Source organism: Capsicum annuum, chromosome 9, assembly GCF_002878395.1.
Source record: "Capsicum annuum cultivar UCD-10X-F1 chromosome 9, UCD10Xv1.1, whole genome shotgun sequence".
Lineage (NCBI taxonomy): Eukaryota > Viridiplantae > Streptophyta > Magnoliopsida > Solanales > Solanaceae > Capsicum > Capsicum annuum.
This window is the reverse complement of record NC_061119.1, coordinates 87469255-87482677: the sequence shown is the minus strand read 5'-3', so window position 1 is coordinate 87482677 and position 13423 is coordinate 87469255. Positions and strand designations below refer to the sequence as shown.

Genomic DNA, 13423 nt, shown 5'->3' with positions numbered 1-13423 from the left:
CTTATGGAAGTGATATTGGTCATTTAGAGATGATATTCTCCTAGATACATTATGTGGCCTATAAAGATGCTATTTTCTCTTAGACTTGATGATTGGCCTATAGAGTTGCCATTTTCTTTAGTCATTATTGTTGGACCTATAGAGACGATGTTCCTCTTGGATAGATAAATTGGCCTAGAGAAGTGATATTCCTCGTAGTCATGATGTATGACCTATTGATATAAGACATCCTATAGACGATTACATGTCTATATATATTATGCCTCCTAGATGTGAGATGCCTCTTGTGTGAGAGATGATTACATGTTTATTGATATTATGCCTCTTATATGTGAGATGCCTCCTATATGTGAGAAGATTAGAGATATGCTACAACTTATAATTATGATTATTAATATGAGTCCCGGATATGTGCATGGGCCTAAGGCCGTAATTATGATATTGTGATTATTTTGGATAAATTAATGGTCTAAGGGCCATGTTATGATATTGATTGAAAAGCCGAGAAGTGTTTATCATTATAGATGATGTGATTACAGTTTATGAATATGAATATGTATATGTTTGTATACACATCTCTCCGATATGGGATGGAAGAAAATGTGGTACGATGCTTATTATTCCATTGATTGAATACTGGTGATAGCATGCATATATTTGGTATGTTCATGATTATTTACCATTATAAATGATGTGATTATAGCTGAGATGTGATCTTATGATTGCTCTTCTAGTAAACTGTTAAGCTATGTGGTAACTAGTTGTCTATTAAGGGACTACAACACTTGAACTCTAGGAATCTAATGTATTAGTTAATGAATCTTGCTTAGCTGAAACATGGTAGCTAAAGATGGTTAGTTAATGAATGGTGTCAGTTAATAAAAGATGGTTAGGTGATAAGTATTAATGTGTTATATAGTAATGATTAATGGATATAAGATGACTAGTTGATAATAATGAATGGTAGATAAATAGTGGTTTTGGTCTAGTTATGAACCTTGACTAGATGTTAGGTGTTGTCTATTAAATAAATAGTCGTTAGTTGTTATCCCGTGAATAAGGATTATATGAAGGATAATGTTGAGGCTAATAACTGAGGTTATGTGATGACTAGAGAACTAGTGATTTTAAAGTAATAAGTGTTGATTAGCTAATAACGAGTAGTTAGGAAGTATGATAACGCTCAACTCACTCCCTTAATTTAAGGGGTGGGGTGGTCATTGTCAAACAACCCAACTAGAGTTGGGGTCAATCCACAAGGGGCGAATTATAGGCTTCAAATCTTATGGGTGTCCTAATTACTACAAGTTTACCCGGAATGATAATAAACAAGACAAGTAAAATAAAATGGGAGGATTTTGGTTTGGAGATGGTTTGTCAACTAACAAAGCACAGATATAAGACTTTTGATTTTAAGATTAAGAATAGAGAGGGTCTTGGGATCATGTCTACCTAAAAGTAAAGTGTGTGGGTAAATGATGGTTTGGCATGAATTTTAGTTATTGATCAAAGGATAGGCTAGGTCGAAAGTCATTGTAGACAATCTTTCAATAAAACTACAACAATTTCACCCATTGGCTCTTTCGAGAACCTAACAAGGGTCCAATTCGTAATCACCCAACACCTCAATCAAGCATCCCTATTTCTAGGATGATGCTCTTGACATGGCTTACACACCCATCATACTTATTTCTAAGATTGGAAAAGGTAGTAAACCATAGACTTTATTGTCCACCATTACTTTGTCCCCCTATAACCCTCTTTCAAGGATGTTATGGGTTACCTCAGTTCGCTTTAGTCCCTCTTTCAAGGTTGACAAAGGATTTCTAGAGTTTGGGTTTTTTACCCACCAACCCCATTTAGAGATTTGGGGTTTTCACCCATTAAATTCCAACTAATAAGCTCAAGTAATGGTGGAATCCATACTTAAAAACTAAAAATTATGCAAACACAACAACACCCACACACAATTATACTTTAGTTCAACATATTCCCAAGACTAAATTACTTAGCTACTCATGAAGAAAGTAAAGAGAAATATACCAAGAGGATTATCCAAACCATTCATTCTTCACAAAATCACTAAGAAATTAAGCCTTCAAGAGTAGTTACACACTTGCCCAATTAGGGTTTCTTCTTCTTCAATCAAAATTAGTTATGAGGTAAGAAATACCCAAAGAATAAAGGGTTTTTTCTTAAATATGATTTGGGACTCGTCTAAGTGCTTTTACAGATCTGCCCTTGGGCATATTCCCGCTGAACCGAGATCGTGCAAGTTTGTTCAGGACCGCGGTTGTGTTCCACGACTGCATTATGTTGACTGTCTTGACTAACCGCACTCACAAATTGAGGACCATTGTCGCAGTAACTAAGGTTGATGTGGTCTAGGTCTTCAGTTGCACTTTCTTGCTTTGTTTTTTATCATTTTGAGCTCCAATCTATATCCTTCCATCCCTTAGACTCTATACCTGAAAAGAGTGGATATTAGTGTATTTAATCACAATTATGTCTCATTATTCATTCAAAACAAGGTAATGTGCACGAATAATGAGTGTGAATGAGTGGTAAAATCACCACTCATCAACACCCCCCACTTAAGACCTTGCTTGTACTCGAGCAACACTACCCTTTATTATGAGACAATTTCATATGTATGCCCTCATTCTATCACTCAATGATCATGATGACTCAAACTTAATTGCTACCACCAAAAGCTTTTCACACATGGGAAAATAGGCTTTTAACGACTCTCCTTATCATAAAATAAAATAGTAAAGGATGCAGTAGACTTTGGGGAGCAACCACATGACAACTACTAACACTCTAGTAATGACTCACATATTAACTACAATCATACGATACCTCTGTTTACCTCATTGTGCGAGAGATGACAAAATCACCAACCTCAACTAGTTCACATGCCTCCTCATGAGATAAGAAAAATTCACACACCTAGTTACCAATCATGCAACAAGGAATTTTAAGTGCAAACACTCACTCTCTCAAGAAATTCTCTGTGTTAACAAGTACCATGCCATAAGCTTTCCCATATTTTTAATCACCACTACAATGAACACACTTGGTTGGGAATCACAAAGGACTTTATGAGCTTGTAATGTAGGTTTAGGGAAGGGTAGGACATTATCTTGGGACGATAAGTCTACACCCTCCTTAAACTTCGACATCATAACCCCTTTTTGGGCCACTTCTTTTTCCTTTACTAATTTGCCTACTTTGACCCTTTCTTTACTCATATTCTCTTTGCCTCTTTTTCTTTACACTTTGCATGAATTTAGAATTCATGGATTTCTTTCTTTTAATGGACGTTTCTTTCTTCAAAGCAAAACGCTTACTTATTTAAGCTTGTAGGCACCTTCTTATGACTTCGTGGCTCAACTATACTTCTTTCCTTTTCCACCACCCCCAACTTAGGATTTTAGCCTCAATTTGTATTCTCAAGTTCAAGGAGGATGGGGTTCGAGAGGAGATGAATAGAAGGGCCATGGCTTGTAATGTGTTTGCCAAAGAAAAGTCCAAAGTCTCAAAGAGGGTGACTAGGGGTAACTCCTATGTATTGGTAGGATCTTTAGGCTAAAGTGGGCTTCCAAAATCATAAGATGGCCTATGATCACTTTACCAACCAAGAACAATCAAAATTTAGCTTTGAAAGACTAATGGGGAAAGTTCTAGATAGTACTAGTACACATGAGATGAAGACAATTAACCTCACATGCATGGCATGCGAATGTCGTTAATGGTTTTAATTGTTCTACCCGTTCGAGACAAAGATAGAGTATTCACTATTTTTTCAAAATCAACTTTTGGAGTCATAGAAAAAGGGAAAAATTTCATCAAAAAGTTGCTTATGTCCATGCCCTCGAATTTTGCAAATTTTTTGAACGAAGGGGGTTATTTGCTTTTGTATCCACACCACACATAATTTGCTAATCATGGAAACCATCAAAGCTATCGTCTCACATTGCAAATCATAGTATGGGCAACCTACCATATGGTTCCTCGGACTTTACCAATGGCTATTAATGCAATCCCAGATCATTAATGCTACAGGTACTCAGACTTCCCTTGCCTTCTATGGCCTCGGTGCCATGGGTACTCAAACTTCCCCTGCACCCATGGTTAGAAACCCAATCACAATGGAAAAGTTCATCTACTAAAACTAAAATAAAGTAACAAACCTAGAACAAAATAACTAATCTATGCAAATGTGGGCACCATTAGAGTGCCCGAATTTTACAACCCAAATAAAAATAAAGATAAGAATTATCCAAAAGAGTAAAAAAGTATGCAGAAATATCATTAATACAGGCCCAAATTAAATGAATAATACTAAGGATACACCTCCAACTAAAAAGGTAGCAGTGTCCACAATGCATAAATAATCAAGAGTAAAGGCGATAAGGGTGCTCCCTGAAATCACATCATGGGCTGCTATCACTGTCACACCCTGCATCATCACCATCTTCCTCAGGATCAGACCACTCAGCTAGGCCACATCATCACTGTCCACCCAAGAAGAAGGAAGTCTATCTCGGGGCCTTAGGACCTTCCATAGGCCCTTTACGCCCTTTCATATCCTGATAAAGAATTCGTCCCTCTTCTTCTCCCTTGTAACTATTTTTTCATGCGCAATCCTGAGGTCTTGATGTGACTCCACCAAAGAGGACTAGGAATTTTCAAACTTATCAATGGTAGTTTCTTGCTTCTTTTTGTCCTCTTTGTACTTCTCATAATCGGTACATGACACATAAGAATGATGAGTGGTAGAAGGCTCTCCTGGTCCTTGGGGAAAACTAGACAAAAACTCTTTGATGGTTGCAATATTTACTCCAATCTCCTCAAGAGGTCCCATGGTGGTTGGCCTATGAGACTCAATCTCACTATATGCCGGCTTTTGCAAGTCAATCTTTCTTTTCTTGTTTTTGCCGGGTTTGCCCTCACCTCTAATCCTCAAGGGATAAATGGGTGCATTAGGGCACACCCACGTATCACTAGCATATTTTTCCACCCCCATTCTTTTTCAAATCTCTGTAATCGAGGAGGGGAAGAATAGATGCATACTGCCTTAGTTCTTGAAATGATGTATTTCATTAACCACAAGTTGACCAACATCTAGAGGGATGTCATCTAGAATACATGCAACCATCTATCACGCAATTCAAGGACTGTTGTCATGTGGGTGCAAGGAGAAACTAGGCTACAGATGATGTCCAACCATATTCGAGCCCCAAAAGTGAAGTCGGTCAGTGAAGTTGGTCATGGAAATATTGCTTTTAATCCTAGTCCATGAGACTTCCTTTCTGGGGCATAGTCGTTGTGCCAACCAATTCACTGATTTACACCCTTTCACTTTGAATAACTCATGTTATCGTGCTTGAGCCCATAAATATCATTGATTTGTTTATCCTTAACTTTTACTGGCTTTCCCTGAATCTTGACAGTCACGCTGAGTGGGTCCAAAAAAGAGACTTCACTGATATTTGCATAAAATTCATGGACCCATTACTCATTTTCAATGCATGGATTCACAGTGAAGCACTACCACCCTATGGCTTCAAGTTTGTCATAAAGTGTCGATAGTTTCTCCGGTATATTTTCCAAGCAAATTCCTCTCTCCGGGATCAGCTTTGTCCACAAAAGATCACTATAGTAATGAGTGTAGAACTCGGATTTCATGAATCGAATATGATCATACTTATCCATGAGGTCATCTTGAAAGCACCAAGCACACATTATATCTTTCGATGACATTTTAATCATGGAAGTTGTGCTATATTGACCACTAAAGTTCATTGGACTAGGTGTTTGGTGTTGCTTGACTAAAAATTGGAAGTGCAGGATTTTTGGCATGATGAAAAACTATCCTCAATTACCGAGATCGCAAGTCAGAACCATGTTCATGCTTCCACGATTGCAGTCTATGACTGTGATCATGATACCTGAGGGTGGTTCTATTATCAGCTCCACATGTTCAGATTTTTTCTAATTTTAGGCTACTATCATGTTCTACAATATGGGTGTATATGAAGATCATTTGAATAATGTTAACAGGTAGATGGATGCGCCCTTTAGAAAACAAATATCATTAGTGAAAGTTCATTTGGGTAAATTATTAAACACTTGGTGTTCACATCTCATTTGTCTACATTTTTCAAATATACTTGGGTACTCAAGATTTTCCACTTATATGCACACCTTGTTCAAGAAGCCAACATCTCACCAATATCAAGTAAGACAACATGGAAAGCATAATAATAAAAAATTTAGGCCCTCTCTTAATTATGAAATTCTAGTATTCTCATAAATAAAAGCACAAATTCATGACACTTACCGGAGTTGTGATGTAGGAGGGATGCAAGGATGCAGTTTGAGAGCTCACAAACTTGGACAAAAATCAACCTAAATTATAGAGTACAATCTTGAAAGAGAGTGTGAGGGAAATTAGGGAAACTAGGGATTAAATGACTGAAGTGGCCGCAACCACAATCAAGGGACCGCAATCGCGGACACCCGTATGACCGCCGCGATCGCTGTAACTGAGAGTAAATCTGCTCCCTTATTTTCCCCTGTTCAGTATTTTACTCCATTTTGACATATTTCTCCCCTTTTTAAGCTCATCCAATGCAATCCATAGTCCCATAAAGGCATGGGTTATTCATATGCAAAAGATAACATCTACCCTATGAAAACATAACAAAAATGATACGAGCCACTCTCATGGCATTTGTGGGTTGCCTCCCACCTAGCGCCTTATTTATCGTCGTGGCACAATGTCTTCCTTCATTCATTCTCAAGGTGGGTCTTCGAAATCCTTCTCATTCATCTTCTTATTTTCAATATCCACCATAGATACTACTTGAAGCTCTGCGGTTTGCTTTTTTGGCTTGTAAATTTTGAATAAAACCTAGTCTTCTTGCATTCTGAATTTCATCTCCCCCATATCTAAATATATAATGGCTCTCCTGGTTGCTAAAAAAAGGACGACCAAGGATGATAGGAACCTCATGATCCATTTTATAATCCAATACCACAAAATCTATCAAGAGAATGAACTTGTCTACTTTCACAAGAACATCAAACAATATACCCAGCGACCTTTTTATTGACCAGTCCACCATAAAAAGCCACATATAGGTTGGTATCAGGCCATCCAAGACAATTTTCTTATATATAACAAAAGGCTTTAAGTTGATTCTCGCACCAAGGTCACATAGAGCTTTTGCAAACTCATGTGTCCCAATTGTGCAAGGAATAGTAAATGTGTGCCGGGGTCTTCTTTCTTCTTCGCAACCTTGCTACCCATGATAGCGCTACACCCATGAGTGACCTAAATGGTACCACATTCAACAAGTTTCTTCTTGGACATTAAATTTTCACCAACTTAGCATATCCTGGGATCTCTTGGATTTCCTAAGCAACGGGATATTTATTTATAGGTTTCTAAGTTTGGTTATGAACTTCCTAAATTTGTCACTTTTCTCTTTTTTATACAATTGTTTAGGAAATAGGGGAGGAACTTAGATGGTTGGCCCTGCATCACCTTGTGTCTTTCTAACTTTTACCACTTCTCCATCACTTTCCTTGATCTCTTTCACATCATTTGCTTCTTTTCTTTGGGGCATCACTTCTTTTTCTTTATCCTTGAGTAAATTCTCACTCATGTCTCCTCTAAAGGTTTCATCAAGTACCTTTCACTCCTTGTGACAATAGCTAGAACTTGGCCATTATTCCTTAGATTAGTAATCATGTCACTAGGAAGTCACCTCTTGGCCTAGCATTTAGTTGCGTAGAGATTTGCCCAACTTGGGTTTCCAATTGCTTAATCGAAGTAAAGTGAGACATCACGGTTTAAGAAATTTGAGAAAAATAACTCTTCAACTCATGAACCATTTTGTCCATTCCTTCTACTCTATTTAAGATCCTTGTCAATACATCCTCGGTCTTGAATTTTTTGGGGTCGAAGATATTTGACTCTTTAGCTTTAGCCCGATCATGAGGAGGAACATAACGATCATAGTCACGTTCCCAATCTCTCCAATATTTATCCCTCTCATGGTCCTTCAAACCTTGATTCCCACCTTTCCTTTGATAAGTAGGGAAGGAACCCCCCGATTAGTTAGCCAAATAGCGTATTTCCTCATCCAACTTCTTTTCCTCTTCATCATCTTCATAAGATTTTGATGCTACAATATTGATCTCTTTCGCAGGTACACCCATAACATACTTTGTCTAGAGTTTGAGTTGGGTCATTATTTTTGCCATGTTCTCCTCTTTTTCTTCATTCTACTTTCTTTGTTCATTGTCGAACATGGAATTGGTAGAAGGAATTTTAGGAGCTTTAGTTTCTTGGGTATGCCAACCCTTTTTTTTGCTTAGACACTTCTTCAATCAATAGAAAAGTTGTGTGGTTGTGCAACTTCATGAGGGAACCACCCACCACATTATCTACCACTATTTTGTTTAATAGATCATGGGCATGGTAGAAGATCTCGAGAAGCATTTTCTCTGAGACTTCATGATTTGGGTATTGATCAATCTTACCACTAAACCTCTCCCAAGCTTTAAAAAATAGTTCTCCATTCATTTGCTGAAAATTTATAATTTCATCCCGCTTTTGAAGCATTTTATATGGCTGGAAATATCTATCAAGAAACACCTTAGTAAGCTCATCCCAAGATGTAATTAAGCCAGATGGAAGTGAGCGAAGCCATGAAACCACCTCGCTCATTAATAAGAATGGGAAAAGATAAAGATAAATGGACTTTTGAGTAATGTGTGCTATATTGAATGGTGTACATACTTCCACAAAATTCTTCAAATGGACATTTGGATCCTCAAAGGCTTAACCTCCGTACAATCCTTGCATTTGCAACATGTAAAGAATGACGCTAGTCATATGGAAGAATGTGTTCCCATTAGTTAGTGGGATACGAATTGCACTTGTTTGGGCCGCTTCATTTAGCGGGCCTTCATTATCTAGAGGGGCATCAAAGAGGCCCATGTTGGTTGCACTATCACTCATAGTTCTGTTAATACTCATTGTTGCGTTAACACTTTGATCACCTAAAAAATGATTTAAAAACAACAAATAAAGTAAATTATACCACCCCGGGTATTCCTAAGTAAGAATCACACCACACAAATAAAATCTATATTTCACTCCCCGGCAACGGCGCCATTTTAATAACTCTCAACTCACTTCCATAATTTATGGGGTGAGGCGATCATTGTCAAACAACCCAACTAGAGTTAGGGTCGAATCCACAAGGGGCGAATTATAGGCTTCAAATCTTATAGTGTCCTAATTTCTACAAGTTTACCTGGAATGATAATAAACAAGACATGTAAAATAAAATAGGGGGATTTTGGTTTGTAGATGGTTTGTAAACTAAAAAAGCACGGATATAACACTTTTAATTTTAAGATTAAGAATAAAGAGGGTCTTGGGATCATTCTACCTAAAAATAAAGTGTGTGGATAAATGATGGTTTGGCATGAATTTTAGTTATTGATCAAAGGATAGGCTAGGTTGAAAGTCATTGTAGTAAATCTTTCAATAAAACTATAACAATTTCACCTATTGGCTCTTTTGAGCACCTAACAAGTGTGCAATTTGTAATCACCCAACACCTCAATCAACCATCCCTATTTTTAGGATGATGCTCTTGACATGGATTACACTCTCGTCACACTTATTTCTAAGATTGTAAAAGGTAGTAAACCATAGACTTAATTATCTACCTTTACTTTATCCCCCTATAACCCTCTTTTAAGGATGTTATGGGTTACCTCAAGTTCACTTTAGTCCCTCTTTCAAGGATAACAAAGGCTTTCTAGAGTTTGGGTTTTTCTCCCACCAAGCTCATTTGGAGATTTAGGGTTTTCACCCATCAAATTCCAATTAATAAGCTCAAGCAATAGTGGAATCCATACTCAACAACTAAAAATCATGCAAACACAACAACACCCACATATAATTACACTTTAGTTCAACATAATCCCAAGATTAAATTACTTAGCTACTCATGAAAATATAAAGAAAAATATACCATGTGGATTATCCAAAACATTCATTCTTTACAAAATCACTAAGAAATTAAGCCTCCAAGAGTAGTTACACACTTGCCCAATTAGGATTTCTTCTTCTTAAATCAAAACTAGTTATGAGGTAAGAAATACCCAAAGAAGAAAGAGTTTATGCTTAAATATGATTTAGGACTCGTTTAAGTACTTTTACAGATCTGTCTCTAGGCATATCACCGCGGAACCGCGATTGCAAAAGTCTATCCACGACCGCGGTTGTGTGTCGTGACTATGTTGTGTTGACTGTCTTGATTGACTGCGACCATGGATTGAGGACCGCGGTCATGGTAACTGAGGCTGATGTGGTTCAGGTCTTTAGCTGCATTTTTTGCTCCCTTTTTGATCATTTTGAGCTCCAATCCATATCATTCCATTACTTCAACTCTATGCCTATAAATAGTGGATATTAGTGCATTTAATCACAATTATTTCTTATTTATTCATTCAAAATAAGGTTATGTTTACGAATAATGAGTGCAAATGAGTGGTAAAATCACCACTCATCAAAGTATTAACTAGATAGATATTTTATGGTAATATGATTATGTTTATGATTATTTTAGTGCATGTTATTCAGCAATGACTATTCAGATGATATTGATACCCGGCAAAGCCGTAGGATAGTATTATGATGATATTGATACCTGGCAAGGCCGGAGGATACTAGTGTGATAATATTGATGCTTGATAAGGCCAGAGGATACTATTGTGATGATTTTTATACACGGCTAGGTCGGAGGATATATTAATGATATGTTGATACCCAGCAAGGCCAGAGGATATATTAATAATATGTTAACACCCGACAAAGCGAAAGAATATATTAATACTCGACAAAGCCGGAGGATATATTGACACCCAGCAAGGCCGGAGGATATATTAATGATATGTTGATACTAGGCAAGGACGGAGGATATATTGATATATTTTGATACTTGGCAAGGCCAGAGTATACTATCGATAATGTGTTGATACCCGACAAGGTCGGAGATTGATTACAATAATGATAGTCCTGATAAGGATAGTTATGATGAGTTGTGATACTGATTGTGTACTTTGCATTCATTCCTACATAAGCATCGCCTATCATCAGTATGCACCTATATTTATCAGCCGGTATTGGGTGGTTGCATATATATGGGTGAATAATATGCCTTGTGTTGCTATATGTTAATTGAACCTTCCGAGCCTGGGTCGGTGGGGGTACGTATAGGATCGGCTAGATATTTGGTTATCCAAAGTAGCTGGTTATTCACGCTATTATTGATATTGTCATTATCATTGTTATGATTATTATTATGGCTTGCTTATGAAAGATTAATCATTGATCCGGTATCAGGATTTGTGGTACGTCTTCAGCCTCTCCTATCTTATGATTGTATTATTATGAATGATTATTTCATGTCTAGCCATATGGATTAGGAACCCCGAGTATGATAGTATTTAAATCTTGATAGTATTATAATGAGGTCTTAAAATAAGAATATGATGATATAGGTTATGCTTTGAGATGACCTCATGTTCTTATATATATATATATATATATATATATAAAGCTATGATACTACTGCATATCCTATCCGTCGTTGTTCATATTGTATAATCATTTCTTTGACTTGCATATTGTTATATATCTTTTTTTCTCCCTTTATTTGTATATTAACTTGGGATATTGTAATACCCTGCATTTTCGTGCTGGAATTCTAACCGACGTTCCTGCACGTCTAAGCGCTCTAATACAAGCGATTCTCATATGAATACAAGTTTCATGATCATTATCCTAGTCTATGGAGTAGCTTAGAGGTGAAAAATGTTCATAGCAATGACCTAGAATAAAGTTGAACTAAGACCAATTGATTCATCCAAAGTTTGACATTCAATTCTACAAGGGTCAACTTCAAACATGTATATCTCTTGATATACATGGAATTTTTCATCCCAAGACCTATCAAATTGTAGATAATTGAATTATCTTTCCAATGATATCAATTTTATCAAAATCTGACACCCGAGCAAGGAGTTATGGCTTTGCAAAGTAGAGTGCATCGCCTAACCAATCGCACATGGCTACTGGAATAGGTGTGCAATAAGCAATGCGGCTCATACTTAAATGTGTGCGATAATAAATGCGGCGCATACTTAAATATGTGCGATAAGCAATACGGCGCATACTTAAATATGTGCGATAAGAAACACGCCACATACCTCACTTCCAAGTGCTAAAAACACCCTTATATATGTCTATAACACGGGATTAAACTCTCATAACACCAAAATAAGTTTACTTTCTCTCAAAATCACCAAGACCATTCATTAGGCAACCTATAAATTCAAATATCTCAAGATTCAACCATGAGTTTTCAATAATTCTTCGAGATTCGGAATCCCCATTCCGAGGGCTACAAGAAACACTTATTATTTTCACGAATAGAGTTCCAAGGATAAGAGTTCATTCCAAGCTTCAAGTTTAAGGTATGTGGAGTTTTTTAACAAGAACATCCTTTCATTCTTGGGCCCAAAATTTGTATTATTTTACAAAGATATATGATTTTGCATGCTTTGATATGACTTTGAGATAGAAACTATTATCCTACGTTCTTGTTCAAAAGACTATTATATTTTTATGATGTCTTGAAGATAAATCCTTGAGTTTTGATGTTAATATCATGTTTGAAGTTGAATCTCTAGATTTTTATATGAATTATACATGTTTGCTACATAAAGTGTGAATCTTGAAATATTTTGCTCAAGTATTGATATATGGGTTTTGAACCCTATTTGAGAATTATGATTTTTGTGAAAGTAATATGTTATGCACACCTTCAGATTTGAATGATTTGAAAGAGTTATTCTTTTGGTCTTGAAAGAGTTATTTTTGAACTCGAATGAGAAAATAATCCACAATTTAATTTATTATGAAAAAGGGGTAGCATGATGGCTCTCGTTGTGAATTGCTGAATTATTTTATGGTGAATTTTCTTTGAAAAGATCTAAGCTAAGTCCCGGGAGTAGTCTTTAGCACCGAGTCGGAGGTATAGCTATGTTGGTACTTTCCTAGAACTATGTGCCCCTGTAGGAGCCAGAATTGAGGGTGATTATATATAGTGATCACTAGTTTTTGGATTTGATACTTATAGTCCTACTCCGATGGCAAGGATAGGACGGCTCTCCCCAACATGGGTTGTACGTTGGACTCCATGTGGCTCACATAGTTTATGTCGGTTATGAGATCTCCCAATGTGTATGTGTGTATTCTCCTATCTAATATGAAAAATCTTATTCTTCTATCTGAGATGAAAATATATTTGTTTGAAAGACTGAG

The 13423-nt window shown here is 36.7% G+C and overlaps 1 non-coding gene across 1 annotated transcript; it reads left to right on the top strand.

The window, feature by feature from the left end:
- Positions 1 to 8528: 8528 nt before the first annotated feature.
- On the top strand, positions 8529 to 8634 carry LOC124887493. The gene has a single exon (XR_007045266.1). It is a non-coding gene; the product is annotated as a small nucleolar RNA R71 (small nucleolar RNA).
- The last annotated feature ends 4789 nt before the right edge of the window (positions 8635 to 13423 follow it).